The 15,380-nt window shown below is 37.3% G+C and overlaps 2 non-coding genes across 2 annotated transcripts; one reads left to right on the plus strand and one right to left on the minus strand.

Annotated features, from left to right (window-relative positions):
• Positions 1-231: 231 nt before the first annotated feature.
• TRNAL-CAA (transfer RNA leucine (anticodon CAA)) lies at positions 232-317 on the minus strand. The gene has a single exon. It is a non-coding gene; the product is annotated as a tRNA-Leu (tRNA).
• Positions 318-9,514: 9,197 nt separating this feature from the next.
• On the plus strand, positions 9,515-9,598 carry TRNAL-UAA (transfer RNA leucine (anticodon UAA)). The gene has a single exon. It is a non-coding gene; the product is annotated as a tRNA-Leu (tRNA).
• Positions 9,599-15,380: the final 5,782 nt, after the last annotated feature.

Genomic DNA, 15,380 nt, shown 5'->3' on the forward strand with positions numbered 1-15,380 from the left:
AAAACGTGTCCTAACTCACATTTTCTAAAAACGTGTCCTAACTCACATTTTCTAAAAACGTGTCCTAACTCACATTTTCTAAAAACGTGTCCTAACTCACATTTTCTAAAAACGTGTCCTAAGGCTAGCACTTATGTATATCATCCTTTTCTTTGGGACTAAAATAAGATACTTTTTAGTATAGGATATTATCAACTTTGGCTCGCCATCAACCTCACAGTAATATAGAATTGTCAAAAGTGGGATTTGAACCCACGCTCTCTCACAAGGGGACCATAACTTGAGTCTAGCGCCTTAGACCACTTGGCCATCCTGACTACTTATTGTAAGGTCACGCATTGGGTTGAGAGGGGAATGAAGCATTCTCTTTTAGGGTGTGTAAATGTCTCCCTAGTAGACGCATTTTAAAACTATGAGATTGACGGCAGTACGACTAAAACAGACAATATCTACTAGCAGTTGGAGAGAGGAATGAGACAATCCTTATAAGGGTGCGGAAACCGCTCCCTAATAGGCTCGTTTTAAAACGCTAATTGCAATACGTAATGGGTTAAAGTGGACAATGTCTGTCCACATGATGCGTGCCAGCGAGGACGCTGGTCCCTAGAAGGGGTGGATTGTGAGATTCCACATCGATTTGAGAGGGGATGAAACATTTCTTACAAGGATACGAAAACCTCTCCCAAGTACGCGCTGTTTAAAACGGTGAAGCTTACTATGATATGTAACTAATTAAAGCTGACAATATTTACTAACAAACTCCCACATTTACCCTGTCCACAAGCTTCATTGGGGTGCGAGTATTGTGCATTCCTAACCTTCAATAGAAATGTAACAACCTATAGTTGTGAAGTATAAAGAAAGGTGATTCTCTCGGTGTTGTTGTCATTTTTCTTTCTATTGATTGTCACTGGTAAGAACAATGGTTTTAGGGGGAAGAGATGGGTTGATTCTCACAATTATGCGTATGTGTAGGTGGTTACCGGTGTCACTCGTGAAAGTAGAAGGTAACTAGAACCTAACAGTAGTCGAAAACATGCGGAGGAACATCAGAATTCAGATCTGAGAAGAAAAAAGTTAGGCGAAAAATCACCGAGATTCAGGCAAAGAAGAAAGGATCCACGGGTATCCTTTCACATCCAAATTCGGAGTGGTTCAACAAACTACGCTCGACGAAGTCCATCCAACCTGATTCCTGGATAAAAAACTTACTCATCATGAGTTTGGGCCAACCGATGGAACCTGAGTGTCGCAACAAATCTGCCACTTGGTCATCTGTCTTGATCTGCTGCATCTCGATTTCTTCCTTCAAGACTTTTTCTCTAATGAGATGGTAGTGTACCTCCACATGCTTTGTTCTAGCATAAAACACCAAGCTAGGCGAATCGCAGATTGATTGCTGTAATGAAGTGGTATTGGATACTCAATTTTCTGGTGCCAATCTTCCATCAAAAGTTTTAACCATGTATTTTCTTGAGCTACTCCAACTGCTGCTCTGTACTCTGCTTCTTTAGTTGACAATGATAGTGTTGGTTGTCTTTTGTTACACCAAAAAATTGTTCTCGAACCGAGCTTGAACACATACCCAGTGATTGATCTTCAGGTATCGTGGTCTCCTGCATAGTCGACATCACTATATCCAGCTAGCTTCCAGTCTTCGCTTCTTTTGTATAAACGATCGTAATTGATTGTACCTTTAACATATCTCAAGGTCTGTCGAGCCGCATCCAAATGAGGCTTCTTCAGATTTTGCATATATTGATCAATGACTCCAACTTCATTTTCGAATTTCTTCGTCGGTTGGTCCATGTAGAACTCTCTGTTTAACTCTCCCTGCAAGAAAGCATTATTCATATCCATCTGCCATAGTTTTCAATCTTTATTTACCGTAAGTACTGGAGGAACTTGTACGATAATGATCTTTTCCACTGGACTAAACGTTTCATCATTGTCTAGTCCATATTCTTGAGAGAACCCTGAATCTATAGTCTGAGCTTTGTATCTCACGATTGATCCATCCGAGGTACACATTATTTCGTAAGCCCACTTGCAAGAGTTTGGTATCTCTTGGTCTTGGCACTAATTCCCAAGTCTGATTTTGTTCGAGTGCTATAGTTTCTTCCTCCATCGCTTTCTGCCAAGCTGAGTTTTGTGATGCTTCTTCATATGTCTTCGACTCATTAACTTCGTCTTCTACTGCGTTGGCATACTCTGGATTTGCCTTTAGGATTATTTCTGAATGTCCGAGTTGTTGAGGTGTCATTTCATTTTCACTAGGCTCGCTTGGTTGAGTCACTACTTGCTCACCAACACTAGTGTCACTTGAATCTTTAGGCACATCAGCACTTAAGCAAATGTGTACAATTTGCTCCCCTGTCTTTTGTGGAAGAATCTATTCAGTTTGCTCCTCTGGGTTCTGTAAAAGAATTTTTTCAGTTTGCTCCCCCATGTTCTGTACAAGAATTTCTTCAATTTGCTCAAGGCCTGGTAATACTTCCTTCTCTGAGGGCCATCCCTCTTCCATTGCACCGCTTTGATCGTCAATCATGTGGTTTAAGCATCTTGAATCAATGATCCAGTCATCCTCGTAATCGATATGCTCTTCCATCATTGCCATGAGTGCTAGCTCGTCTTCTACTATTGGACATAGTACCTCTGCATCCCATTCATCCTTTATCTTCTTTTTGGATATTGCCACATTGCTTTCAACCGACTTTTTCCTGGACCAACAATCTCTAGACATGTGGCCCTTTTTCCCGCAATTATAGCAAATACCTCCAAATCTCTTTTCTTGGAAACTCTTGTTGTCGTTCTTCTAAGCTCTCTCAGGTTGTGCAGTTCCTTGGTGGCTTCTTCTTTTGTCACCATTGTATCCACGTTTGGTAGACGACTTATTATTGCTCCGACTTTCACTTGTGTAGAGTGCTTCTTCTTCACCCTTCAATGTGATGCCTCCCATTTGTTTAGCCATGGCTTCTTGGCTGGGTAACAAATTTTCGATCTCTACAAGTGATGGTTGAGTGGGCATCCTTGTACAGCAGTAATGAAGCTTCGATATTTCAGTCGCAATCCGTGGATTATAAGCCTCTTCATTCGAGATTCTACAATGGCGGACTTTGGGTCTAGTTCAGTAATCTCCCGACAGATCGACTTGATCTTGTGGAAGTACTGAGCAATCGTCATGTCACATTGTGAAATTGACAACAACTCATTCTCCAGAAGTTGTAGCCTCGTATCGTTCTTCTTTGAGAACAACATAACGAACGTGTCCCATGCTTCTTTCGGTGTCTTGTCATCCCAAATATGCTCTAACATCTCTTCTCCGATTGTGGTCTTCAAGGCAAACATTGCTTTGCCTGCTTTGATTCTCCATTTGTGCAAGGCGCCGTTAGAATCCTTCTCTGGCGGCGTAGTTTCTCACCCGCCAACGATCTCCCAAAGATCCTGTCCTTGTAAATAGGACATCATGCATGTTGCCCACGTGTTGTAGTTATTGTTGTTGAGTTTCTTGATTCCTCCAACGATTTGGAAATCACCCATCGTGTTGGCCATACCTCAGTAATACCAAACAAGCTCTTTCGGCACAAGACTTACAGAGTCATAGACTATTCACGATACAAAAGAAACTCACTCAATACTAATCTCAAGAAATCGTTTCTGATGTGGAAGATCAGACAGAGCTGCAACCACAGAGCATACTAAGAATTTCAAGAGATCAGATAACCTACACTAACCTCGCTCTGATACCAAATGTTGAACACAACTCTTTGTGAGAAACTCTCGCACTCTTTATTAAGACTAATCGAGAAGAGAATACAAGACACTCTGTAGAATACTACTTTGGATTTCTTCGATGCATAACCTAGGTAGGGTGGAGGGTATTTATACTAGAGCCTACACAATCTAGACCTAACAAATCTGGACCTGTTCCTAAAATATCTAGATCTCTTTCTCCTAAAATCTCTTGTTATCTTTCCTAAAATCTCTACTAAAATAAATATAGAATGGGCTCGTCCAATTATTGGGCTTGACTCTATTGGGCTAGTACAATTATTGGGCTTGACTCTATTGGGCTAGTGATGATATTCAATAGTCAGCTCAGCTCAACTTTGGCTTAGCGCGCTCCGCGGCTCCTCTTCAGCTTAATCGACTCGGTATAGGGTTTCAGACTTGGTTCCTACATTTTCGACCCTACGAAGCTATTTTTTTTTACCTTAATAGAGCCTTTTTGAGGTTAGTAAGACACCCTTTACTCAAATTAAAGTATTTATGAGTTAATAGTCTGAAGTATTCAATACTTTTAGCTAAACTAAGTTCGTTGATATGTCCTATTATTGTGTCATGGGTCCATATAGGTTAAATTGAACATTAAAATACAGTCTGAAACCATCTTTAAAATATTTACAGACTCGGACCAAGGCCAAACATGTATGTGACTATTGTTTGTTCGTTGGAAGAATTGTGTGATGTATGATGACACATGTCTTGTGGCCCTTGCATGTGCGTCATAATTATGAATGTTATGTTATGCTTATATATGTTGAGTGATGATCTATGATGTTATGTTATGTATTTTTAAGCGATGTCCTATTATTCCCTGCAACTATATGTTATGAAATGCTATGTCATGCCATGTGAAGTCATGTTATAGATTATACTATAATGATGATGCATGATAAAGTCATGCCTAGTATTATAATGCATACACAACTTATAGGTGTATTTTGACATGTCTTTCAATAGAATGTTATATGCTATGATTTTAAGTCATGGGGACCTCATGCATTTATGTGTGTTATATGCATCACGATATTTCCCATTAATTTATGATTGTACGAATGCATACCTTTAACATTTATGTTCACCATGATATCATGCGGGCATTTCCTTCGTAGTGTCTGCTTGACACGTTAGCGCATTTATCCCGACGAGTCAGGCCTAGCCTAGGGGGTACATATATGAGTCCATCTAGTGGGTCTATGTACACGTGTGTGGACCGTGTATGAGGAAGTATCACATATTGAACCCTGCCCAGACTGGAAAGAGATCAATACCATGCTATGATGTTTTTAAAATGATAGGTCTCATCATGTATGTGTGTGTTTGCATTACCTGACCCCAACAGTGTGGTTACTTACCGAGTATTTCTTACAATACTCAAGCCATGTGCTACTTCTATATTTTTAGTAAAGGTAAAGCTGATATGAACCAAGAGACATCAATCATACAATATACTTCAATGAAGATGTGAAGAAAATGTTGTCAAAATTATCAAAAGATGTTGCAATTCATGCCACATTGGAGAGGAATGAAGTTTGATGGTCATAAATTTTGGGTGGGTTACAATTTAGAGTTATTGTATTTTAAGACTTTTAATTTACTTTAGGTTACAATTACATAATGGTTAATTATGACCATTAAGTATGAATGTTACAACTCTTGGAATGTTTGTAGTAGTTTCATTTTGAGGCTATATGAAGCCATGTGTGTTGTATTTGTAAGCAGACTTGGAAAATATATTAAAAGAAACATTTGTGCTTTCTTTAGCCAATGGCTAAGTTTCTTTGCAATTCTATGTAGTTTAGGTTGCATGTAGAATCATTCAAGCTCGACATAATCAATCTTGTTTGTGGAGTGATTCGAATCTCAAACAAGTGTTTGAGATATTTGATCAACAAGAATCATTCAAGTTAGACATGATCGATCTTGCTTGTGGAGTGGTTCGAATCTCAAACAATGTTCTTGCCTTGAGATATTAGATCAACAAGGTAATCCGAATCTTACTCTCCTTGTAGTTGATTTCCTTATCTTATCAAAAGCACTCCTACACGAATGATGATGATGTTAGAGCGACCATGGAAGCTAAGTTAGGATAGTAATATGCATTATTTTTCCTTTATAGTTTATAGGTAGATCATAGTTATCATTTTCGTACTCAAGTTTATGTTAATGTTTTTTGTTTTGACGTTAATGGCACTTTCTATTTTATATTTTTAAATTGAAAGTACTAGTACATTTGATTATTCTTAATTGACTAGTTGAAAATGGATTCAAACGGTGGAAAAAGGATTACCCCAAACCTACACTAAGGTATTGAATGTGATTCTCAAATATCACACAAGTCCATGGCTATGTTTGAAATAATCAGACACGATGATCAAAGTCAAAAGATCTATAATGGTTTTACGATACTCTAGTAGATTGAGCACCCAAGGATCGAGAGATGCATTTAGAGAACTAAACCTTAGGGCTCCCATAACCAAATTAGTACCAAGAGCTAGCTAAGTTTTAATCCATATAGAGGCCTTAAAGAACTTAATGAACCTCCACGACACTCAAGAAAGACTAAAACAACTTACCATGCTTATTGAACATATCACCAGAGTTAGATCACTTTCTATTTCATTTGATACACCATTAGCTTTGTATTTCATTTGATACACCATTAGCATTTCTTAGTGACCTAGATTGGGACTAATTGTCCCCCTATGAGATGGTAGGATTTAGGATTCCAGTACTGTCGAACTTGACCTAAATCGGTCAGATAGGATAGTGACAAGGTAATTGTGTCATTATTGTGTCTTAAAATGATTAGGGGTCTCTTGAATAAGGTCACTGCGCAAGAACCTGTCTGAATGGATGACAAATCACATACGATAAAGTTAGTAGTTGGCCAACCCACGAAGTTGCAATCCCAATTTTTTTTTACTTTATAGTCCTGTAGAAAAGTTGCTAGTTAACGTAACACATATGATGTTTAGAGAGATGATGTCATACTGTCTTTATGAGGTGATTATGATGAGGTAATGCCTCCCAAGTCAAGGATATCAACGATTTACTTTTAAGGTAATGTGAGCTAACTAAATCTAAAGAATAGAAAAATTGGTTGACCCTAGAGCTCAAATAAGCTAGCTAGTAGATTTGTAGCGCCATAATCGATGAAGACCTTGTTCGAGTTTGATGAAAGAGCAAGAATAACATCCTAACCTTGATTTGGTTTATGACGAGCATGAGAAACCACCTTGAACTTCGAGACCTCCTAAAATCTCAAATAGCTATAGAATCTAGGTTCGAACTTTTTATAACCTAGAGAAAATCTCGTGGCAGCTTACTCGATCAAGGATGCGAATAGTGTCCATAAGTAGGTTATTTATTGAATATGTTTATACACATTGGATATTACGTTTCTTTTTCGGGTGATCAATAATTGTTGGTTGAGCATTTAGGAGCTATACGGTCACAGAGGAGAGTCATCCCGAGACGTCAGTTTTATGTGTTAGGAGTTGTTGTCCTTAGTTTTTATATCTCGTTGCCTAGTCTCGTTTTGTAATGAACTTGAAACAATACTTTCATTTGCAAATATTTTTTAATTTCTTTCAAATGCGATGTTCTTTGATTATAAATTTGCATAAACTTTTATCAAAATTTTCATTGCAAGTCTATTTCGTGAACCATGATTCAACCTTACAAATTGAGTTATTATAGTTGGGTCCTATTAGTTCGTCTAAGCTATACCCGACCATTGGTACCACACAGTTTAACTCTTCTTAGCATATCTGAGTTTAGGTAATTTAGCTATGCTCTTACTAGTTCTCTAATATCGATTCAAGTTGTAATAGGTGAGATCACCTCTTATACGTTCCAACTATAAAACATATATGGCTCCTGGCACATTAGATAACTTGCCACTCGAGATTAGTTGGCGAATATCTAATTATGAGGAGTGACCTTGTGCCTATCAACTCCTATCAAAATTATGGGACCCTGATCCCTCTCGAAGTGTCTATTGCAAGATGATAGTTTGAGATCCTCTGGACCAATCATAATAAGTCATTTTTTTTAAATTTTAAACCATTCCTACCTTCCATTATTCTAATAAATTATAAAAAAAATTAAATCAACAAGAAAAAATGAAATAAATAAAAAGCATGTGGACTTGTCCCATTGAATTATGACTATATCTATTCGAACCCCACACATGAATGTTATTTCCCTATCTCTAGAGAGAAACATTGATTCGAGGGCATAACGGTAAAAAATATATTTCTTTAATTTCAAAATAGAAGAGAAAATATCAAAGGATAAGATAAATTCTATCTCTATAAGATGAGATATTTTATATCAATAACAAAATAGAAAATAGATTGTATGTCAAATAATGACTCTATGTACCAAATATTAACATACTGATACACATTCAACTTTTGTTCGTGAAAAAAAAATGGAGACAGGAAGGATACTCTCATTTGTTGTATTCCGTTCATAATATTTATTTAGGTTAGACTAAAAAACTATTTTTTATATTCAAAACCCATTAGAAGGAAAGGACAACAGAAATCATATACAAGTGGTAGTCTTGAAGGCCCTAAAATTGCTATGAAGGGTTTTTGCATAATAACTTGATAGCACTGGAAATACACCTAGGGCACGTCCCTACCTCAACAACTCTTTTAATACAAAAATGTATACTATACATTAATAATGTTTACTATTAAATTTTAGTTGCAACCTTTTACCAATAACATGTATTTAATCTATCTTGTGAAGTGATCTAGTGGCTTTATCGGCTATACGATACTATATGATCTTTTGCCCTTTGAGACAAATTCATATTAAAGATTAGTTAACTAGCCCTTAAAAGAACCCACCTAATAACTTGATTACAAAGCCTATAACCATGAATCATAGTTAGGATACTATAATTTGCCTTAGTAAATAGCCCATTGTACTTCCTCCTTCAAAATTCATTTCAAAATTCATATATATATTATTTGTAACAACTCAAGCCCATCGTTAGCAGATATTTTCTGCTTTGACCTGTTACGGATCGCCTTTAGTCTCACGGTTTTAAAACGCGTCTACTAGAGAGAGGTTTCCACACCCTTATAAGGAAGGTGCTTTGTTTCCCTTTCCAACCGACGTGGGTTCTTACAATCCACCCCTCTTGGGGCCCAACGTCCTCGCTTTTACACCACCCGATGTCTGATTTTGATACCATTTATAACAGTCCTGGCCTACCGCTAGAAGATATTGTCTGCTTTGTCCCATTACCTATCGACGTCAACCTCACGGTTTTAAAACGCGTCTACTAGGGAGAGGTTTTCACATCCTTATAGGGAATGCTTTGTTCCCCTCTCCAATCGATTTGGGATCTAACAGTCCACCTCTTTTGAGGGCTCAACGTCCACGCTGACACATCACCTAGTCACTAGCTCTGATATAACTTGTAAAAGTCCAAGCCCACTGATAGCAGACATTGTCCATTTTGACCCATTACGTATTACCATCAGCCTCACGGTTTTAAAACGTGCCAATTAGGGAGAGGTTTCTGCACCCTTATAAGGATTGTTTCGTTCATCTCTCCAACTGCTAGAATATATTGCCTGTTTTAGTCTGTTACATATGGTCGTCAACCTCACAGTTTTAAAACGCGTCTATTAGGGAGACATTTACACACCCTGAAAGAGAATGCTTCATTCCCCTCTTAAACCCATGCATGATCTCATAATAATTAGTCAGGATGGCCGAGTGGTCTAAGGCACCAGACTTAAGTTTTGGTCCTTGTGAGAGGGCGTGGGTTCAAATCCCACTTCTGACATAGACAACTTTGCATTTTAATGTGAGGCTAATGGCGAGCCAAAGTGGATAACATCTACTAGCGTGAGTGAGTGGCCTTGGTTTGAAAGAGAATGCTTTATTCCTCTCTTAAGCCCATGCATGATCTCATAATAATTAGTTAGGATGGCCGAGTGGTCTAAGGTGGTCCTCGTGAGAGGGCGTGGGTTCAAATCCCACTTTTTATAGAGAGGGGAACTCTGCATTTTAATGTGAGGCTAATGGCGAGCCAAAGTGGATAACATCTACTAGCGTGAGTGGCCTTGGTGTGAAAGAGAATGTTTTATTCCTCTCTTAAGCCCATGCATAGATGGCTGAGTGGTCTAAGTTGAGTGGCCTTGGTTTGAAAGATAAATGTTTTACTCCTCTCTTAAGCCCATGCATAGATGGCTGAGTGGTCTAAGTCGTTAGACTCAAGTTTTGGTCCTTGTGAGAGGGCGTGGGTTCAAATCTCACTTGCGAACAACTCTTCATATTATTGTGAAGCTAATGACGAGCCAAAGTGGATAACATCTACTAGCGTGGCCTTGGTTTGAAAGAGAATGCTTTATTTCCCTCTTAAGCCAATGCATGATTTCATAATAAGTAGTCAGGATGGCTAAGTGATCTCATAATAAGTAGTCAGGATGGCCAAGTTCTGGTCCTCATGGGCACTTCTCAGACAGAAAACCCCTCATAGTATTGTGAGGCTAATGGTGAGCCATGGATGACATCTACTAGAATGTGTGGCCCTTGGGTTGAAAGAGAATGCTTTTATTCTCCTCTTAAACCCATGCATCATAATAAGTAGTTATGATGGTCGAGTGGTCTAAGGTGCTAGACTCAAGTTCTAGTCCTTTCTAGTCCTTGTGAGAGGGGTGGATTCAAATCCCACTTTTGATTGAGACAACTCCTCATATGGATGGGCTGATTGAGACATTAGCTTGCATCGTCACAATAGGGATACTACAATAGGGAACCACTAGTATGCTAGGTTAATCCCTACTAGTATCTTAGGTTAAGGTGTAACCTCATCATATTTCATACTTTATAGTGTCCTTGTCTAAACACATCTATGTAAGGTAAACCCTTTCAACAATTTAAAGTTCCTAGATGCCTACCCCTTGGCTCGGGCACTACTAGGTTCGATCTAAGTTGTTGAATAGTGCTACTGAGGGAATAGGAAGTGATCGGGCTTTAGTGATATTGTTCACCATGTTAATGGCCTTGTAAGCGATCTTAAATTTATTTAAATCACATCTTATTTTTCTACGTCGCTCGAGACTAGCTTTTTAACACTAATCCAATTTCTGGGAGTACAAAGGTCTACGTAACTAATTTTCGATTACGATCCTAGGATGCTCGGTCTACTAAAAATATAGAGACCTAGGTGACGTGAAACCAGCCTAGCTCTAGTGCCCTATTCTAAACATAGTACATTCATGCATGCTTATGAAGAAGATAATCTTATCCGTCACCTAAAGCATGAAAAAAATCATGCAAACTCATCGGGGAGGGGGCATAACATTCATCAATCACCCACAACACAAATCACATCATTGAAAAGTACTAAATGTAATGTGCATCCCAAAATACCATCCTTAAGGCATTTTAATAATTTTTCATAACATACCCTTTGCATTCTCATCCAAAATTACCTTTTTAGGTTTCTAGTTAGAACCTAAATTATTGAGAATCTCATGGATCTAGAGAAAAATTAATTCTAAACTCTCAAAACTATTACCTCTCGATCTTGATGATTCAAGTGTCTGATCTCCTCATGATTTTGAGTATTTTTTCAAGTGCTTATCTCCTCATACTTTTTTGTAATTTTCATGAAGGAATCACGATAAAAAAAATGACTCCAATTTGTCAAATCGGATTAGGTGACAATTATTTTTTCTAAAACTCAGCTACTGAACTACTTCACGAACTCGGTAGGTAAATAGATCTTTCTCATCCCATGACATTTTTTTTTTCCCTTTTACTTTCTTCTTCACTAACCCCTAATTAATTCTTATACAAATACTTAAGTAAGAAGTGAGCAAAAGTTACCAAAATGCCCGACTTTGACAAATGTTTTATTTTTCACTATTGTCTTATATATTTCTCTTTGGTTCATTTGCAAGGCATTTTCTCCTTCTATCTCATTTTGAAATTAGCATTTTCTCCATCTACCTCGTTTTGAAATTTAGCTTATTAGCTCTCAATAAAATCTCACTTTCAAAAAATTGAAAAAATTAATTTTCATTCGGTTTTAATCTTACAAAATGATTTTAGATTATGTTTATCCTCTAAAATGTATCCAATAAAATTTTAGTTGTAGAGTCAATGATTTTTCTTGATTCTTATCTCATTATATTCATCTTGATGAGCTCTATACTTTTGCTGAATGCGTCAACTAAGGATGAAATCAAGCTTGATGATATGAAAAATGGAAATTGAAGGAAAATGACACCTCGAACATCCATTTGTAAAAATGGAGGTTGAAGAACCAGTGATGTTGGTTGAATTGAATCAGACCAACTAGACTATTTTTATCTATTTTGATCACTTGACATCTTTGTTTTACCATTTTTTGAGCTAATTTCATTTATAGATTAAACATGTTTATGAATTGATATTTAATTTATATTTGTTATATGGCTGAATTAACGAATTTGACGTGTTAAAGCATGTTAAAATGCAAAGGGTTTGCATAAAGCTAATTAAAGTTTATGTTTGAGTTATATTTATAAATTAGGCTTGAAGATTCATTATTTAAGAATGTTAGTGATATTGAATTAGGCTTGAAGATTAATTTTTATTTAAGAATGTTAGTGATATTGATTTGAGCATATAAAACTATTGTAAACTAGGAGGGTTTATGTGGTTGAATGATACTTGATATATAGTTGAACTAATTGATATTGATTTGATAAAGTACATTAGTGCTTATAAGTAAGTGAAATATCATGTATGATTGAATAATAGTGTGAGATCTCATATTGGTTGGAGAGTGGAACAAAGCATTTCTTATAAGGATGTGAAAATCTCTCCCTAGTAGACGCGTTCTAAAACCATGAGGCTGACAGGATACGTAACGAATGAAAGCAGACAATATCTACTAGTGGTGGCTTGGATTGTAACAAAGCTATCATGAACTGAGGAAGATGAGAGGTAATAGTTTGATATGCTAGGGTACCACACTTTTTCATTTCTTGGTTCTTGGTTCTTGGTTCTTGATTCGTTCTCCAAGACACTCCCCTTAGAATTTATGGTATTGATCAGGAACCTGACAACCTGTGTCCAAGGCTTCATGCATTCCAAGTGACACAGTCTTAACCTATGTCCAAGGTTTCATGCATTCCAAGCGACATAGCCTGAAAACCTACATCCAAGGTTTCTTACGTTCCAAGCGATGTAGGTGATACAGCCTGAATACCTATGCCCAGGGCTTTATGCGTTCCAAGTGACATAGTCTGAATACCTATGCTCAAGGCTTCATGCGTTCCAAGCAGCGTAGTCTAAGTCATGAGAATGTTGTACCGTGGAAGGTCTTAGGAGGTTCTTGATTCTTGGCTAAGGTAAATTATTCTCTTCTTGCTCCATCATGGCCCTAGACTACTCCCCATGATAGACCATAAAGGTCACGTGAACGGTACATACATGAACATGACATCCTGCAAATCTTTTGGTACCCATAACATGGTGCAGGGCATCTCATTTAAGTGAGGAAACATGAGGCCAAAGATGACATCCTGCAAAGAAAACATGGTGCAGGGCATCCCACCAAAAAGAAGAAAACATGGGCCTCTGAAAGCATCGCGTGGTGGGAGGTCATGGGTCACAATTAGTCATGCTTCGAGTATTACCTAGCATTCTTGAGTGGACATGCTTAGAGTATTACCGAGCATTCTTGAGTGAACTGCTTAGAGTATTACCTAGAATTCTTGAGTTTCCGAGTCTGAAAACCTTGGTCCCTTATCCTTGAGTGGTACCTAGTATTCTTCTTACCTTGGTAGTTGTAGAGCTTGTTTAGTATTGTTCTTAGTTCTCAATCTTGTAAGTCTCTACGGTTCTTATTTTCTTAAGGCATAAGTTGTAACATGCATTCGTAATCATATGAACCTATCATAATAACAAGCATGAGTTGTTCTAGAATGTCATAGATTCATCATGAATTCCTTAGAAGGTTCTAGAAGGATCTTGAGTCATGAGGTGTTTCCTTTAAGCATTTCTTGGGTCCTAACTTGGTTTAGGTTCTAAGCTTGCTCTAATCAACTTTAAATCTTGAACATACCTTTTTGTCCTTAGGAATAGTCTCTATAAGAAGTAGCAAGTCATTTGGAGCACGTATAGACCTTGAATTGTCATAGTAGTCCTAGGGGCATTTTGGTAATTTTACCCCTAATTCTTGGTTTTGCTACTAAATGAATTTCAATGGCTTTCAAACTTCACCACATCATCAAACATCATAAAATAAGATCTTCTAAAGAGTTTGATAACATTTGTAGGTCATCTAGATCATAACCGGTAGGTAGATATCCTTAAGGGCATTATGATCATCTTACACTATTTTTTGGTTTACCTACTTATCATTATCCAATGACCACAATAATTATTATTATTATTATTATTATTATTATTTTAATCTAAGCATTAAAATTTCATAAGCAGCAGAGTTTATTTAGTGGGTTATTTTAACATTACTTAAATCCGGAGCAATTTGATCCGTTCAGGGCCTTAACTCAAGGTTGTTTGAGTTTTTCTTTTCTATATTTTTAATTCATATTTGGTTTAGGGTTCATATGAAAATCCAAAAAAATTTTAAAATTATTTGTTAAGAAAAGAATAAGGTGGCAACTTACCTCGTCGTCGACGTTCGAGACTTCTATTCTTGAGCTTCCGGTATTTGAATTACTTCAAATTTTCTTCCATAGACTCCTTATTGTGTCTAGTTCCTGGAACCATAAACTTTTTCGTAAGAATCAATCTAGAAGGGGGTTAAAATAATGAAAAACCAAGGAAAGTTTAAATTTTAGGTTGACATAGTCAGTCACGTCATCGTCTTCTTCCTCTGGACAGGAAGAAAACGCATGCGTCTTTGCGCCGCCGTCTAAAACTCGAGCTCCAAAGCTCCGATTACATCATTTCTCCCATTGATTTCTTCATAAAACTTAAAGATGGTGTTACAAGGAAGGGCTAGGGATTAATTTCATACCTTCTCGTGGATCGTAGCCTAAGATATTTGCTTCCAAAGTTCGTCCAAAAACTGATTTCTCACTGGAGAAAGAATAGAGGATTTCTTATTGGGTAGCCGATTCTAGGGGTTTTCAAGCCCCGATTTCTTCATGGAACCTCTTCCATATCCTTTCCCTATGCTAAAGGAATTGGTTTGGAGGAACATTTTTAAGTGTGGAACCTTAATTTTCAGAAACCATTCTCAGTCTGCAACTCACCCAAAACACTAGATTTTCGTTTTCTTGGGCAGCTTGTTTCACGAAGTTTCAGCTCTTGATTCATTCACCAAAGTTACTCAACTTCTTCCTCTGAAGCTAAAGGAATCCTCAATTTGAAGAAAAAGGAAACGTAGATAAGAATTCAACACTTACCCCCAATTGAAGCCTAAAACTGATTTTCTTCAATTCGGCACGTTCTTGAGGTTATTTCTCTTCGTGGTCTTTTATGGAAAAATTACTTGGAGGTGCAAAAACTTATTGGGAACGTCTTTGCTCGAAGAATTATCGTCTATCCTCAAATTGAATTTTCATGTTTTCCTTTAAATTCTTCGATGCGGATTGGAT

This window comes from Cucurbita pepo, chromosome 16 (genome assembly GCF_057944985.1).
Source record: "Cucurbita pepo subsp. pepo isolate OVF chromosome 16, ASM5794498v1, whole genome shotgun sequence".
Lineage (NCBI taxonomy): Eukaryota > Viridiplantae > Streptophyta > Magnoliopsida > Cucurbitales > Cucurbitaceae > Cucurbita > Cucurbita pepo.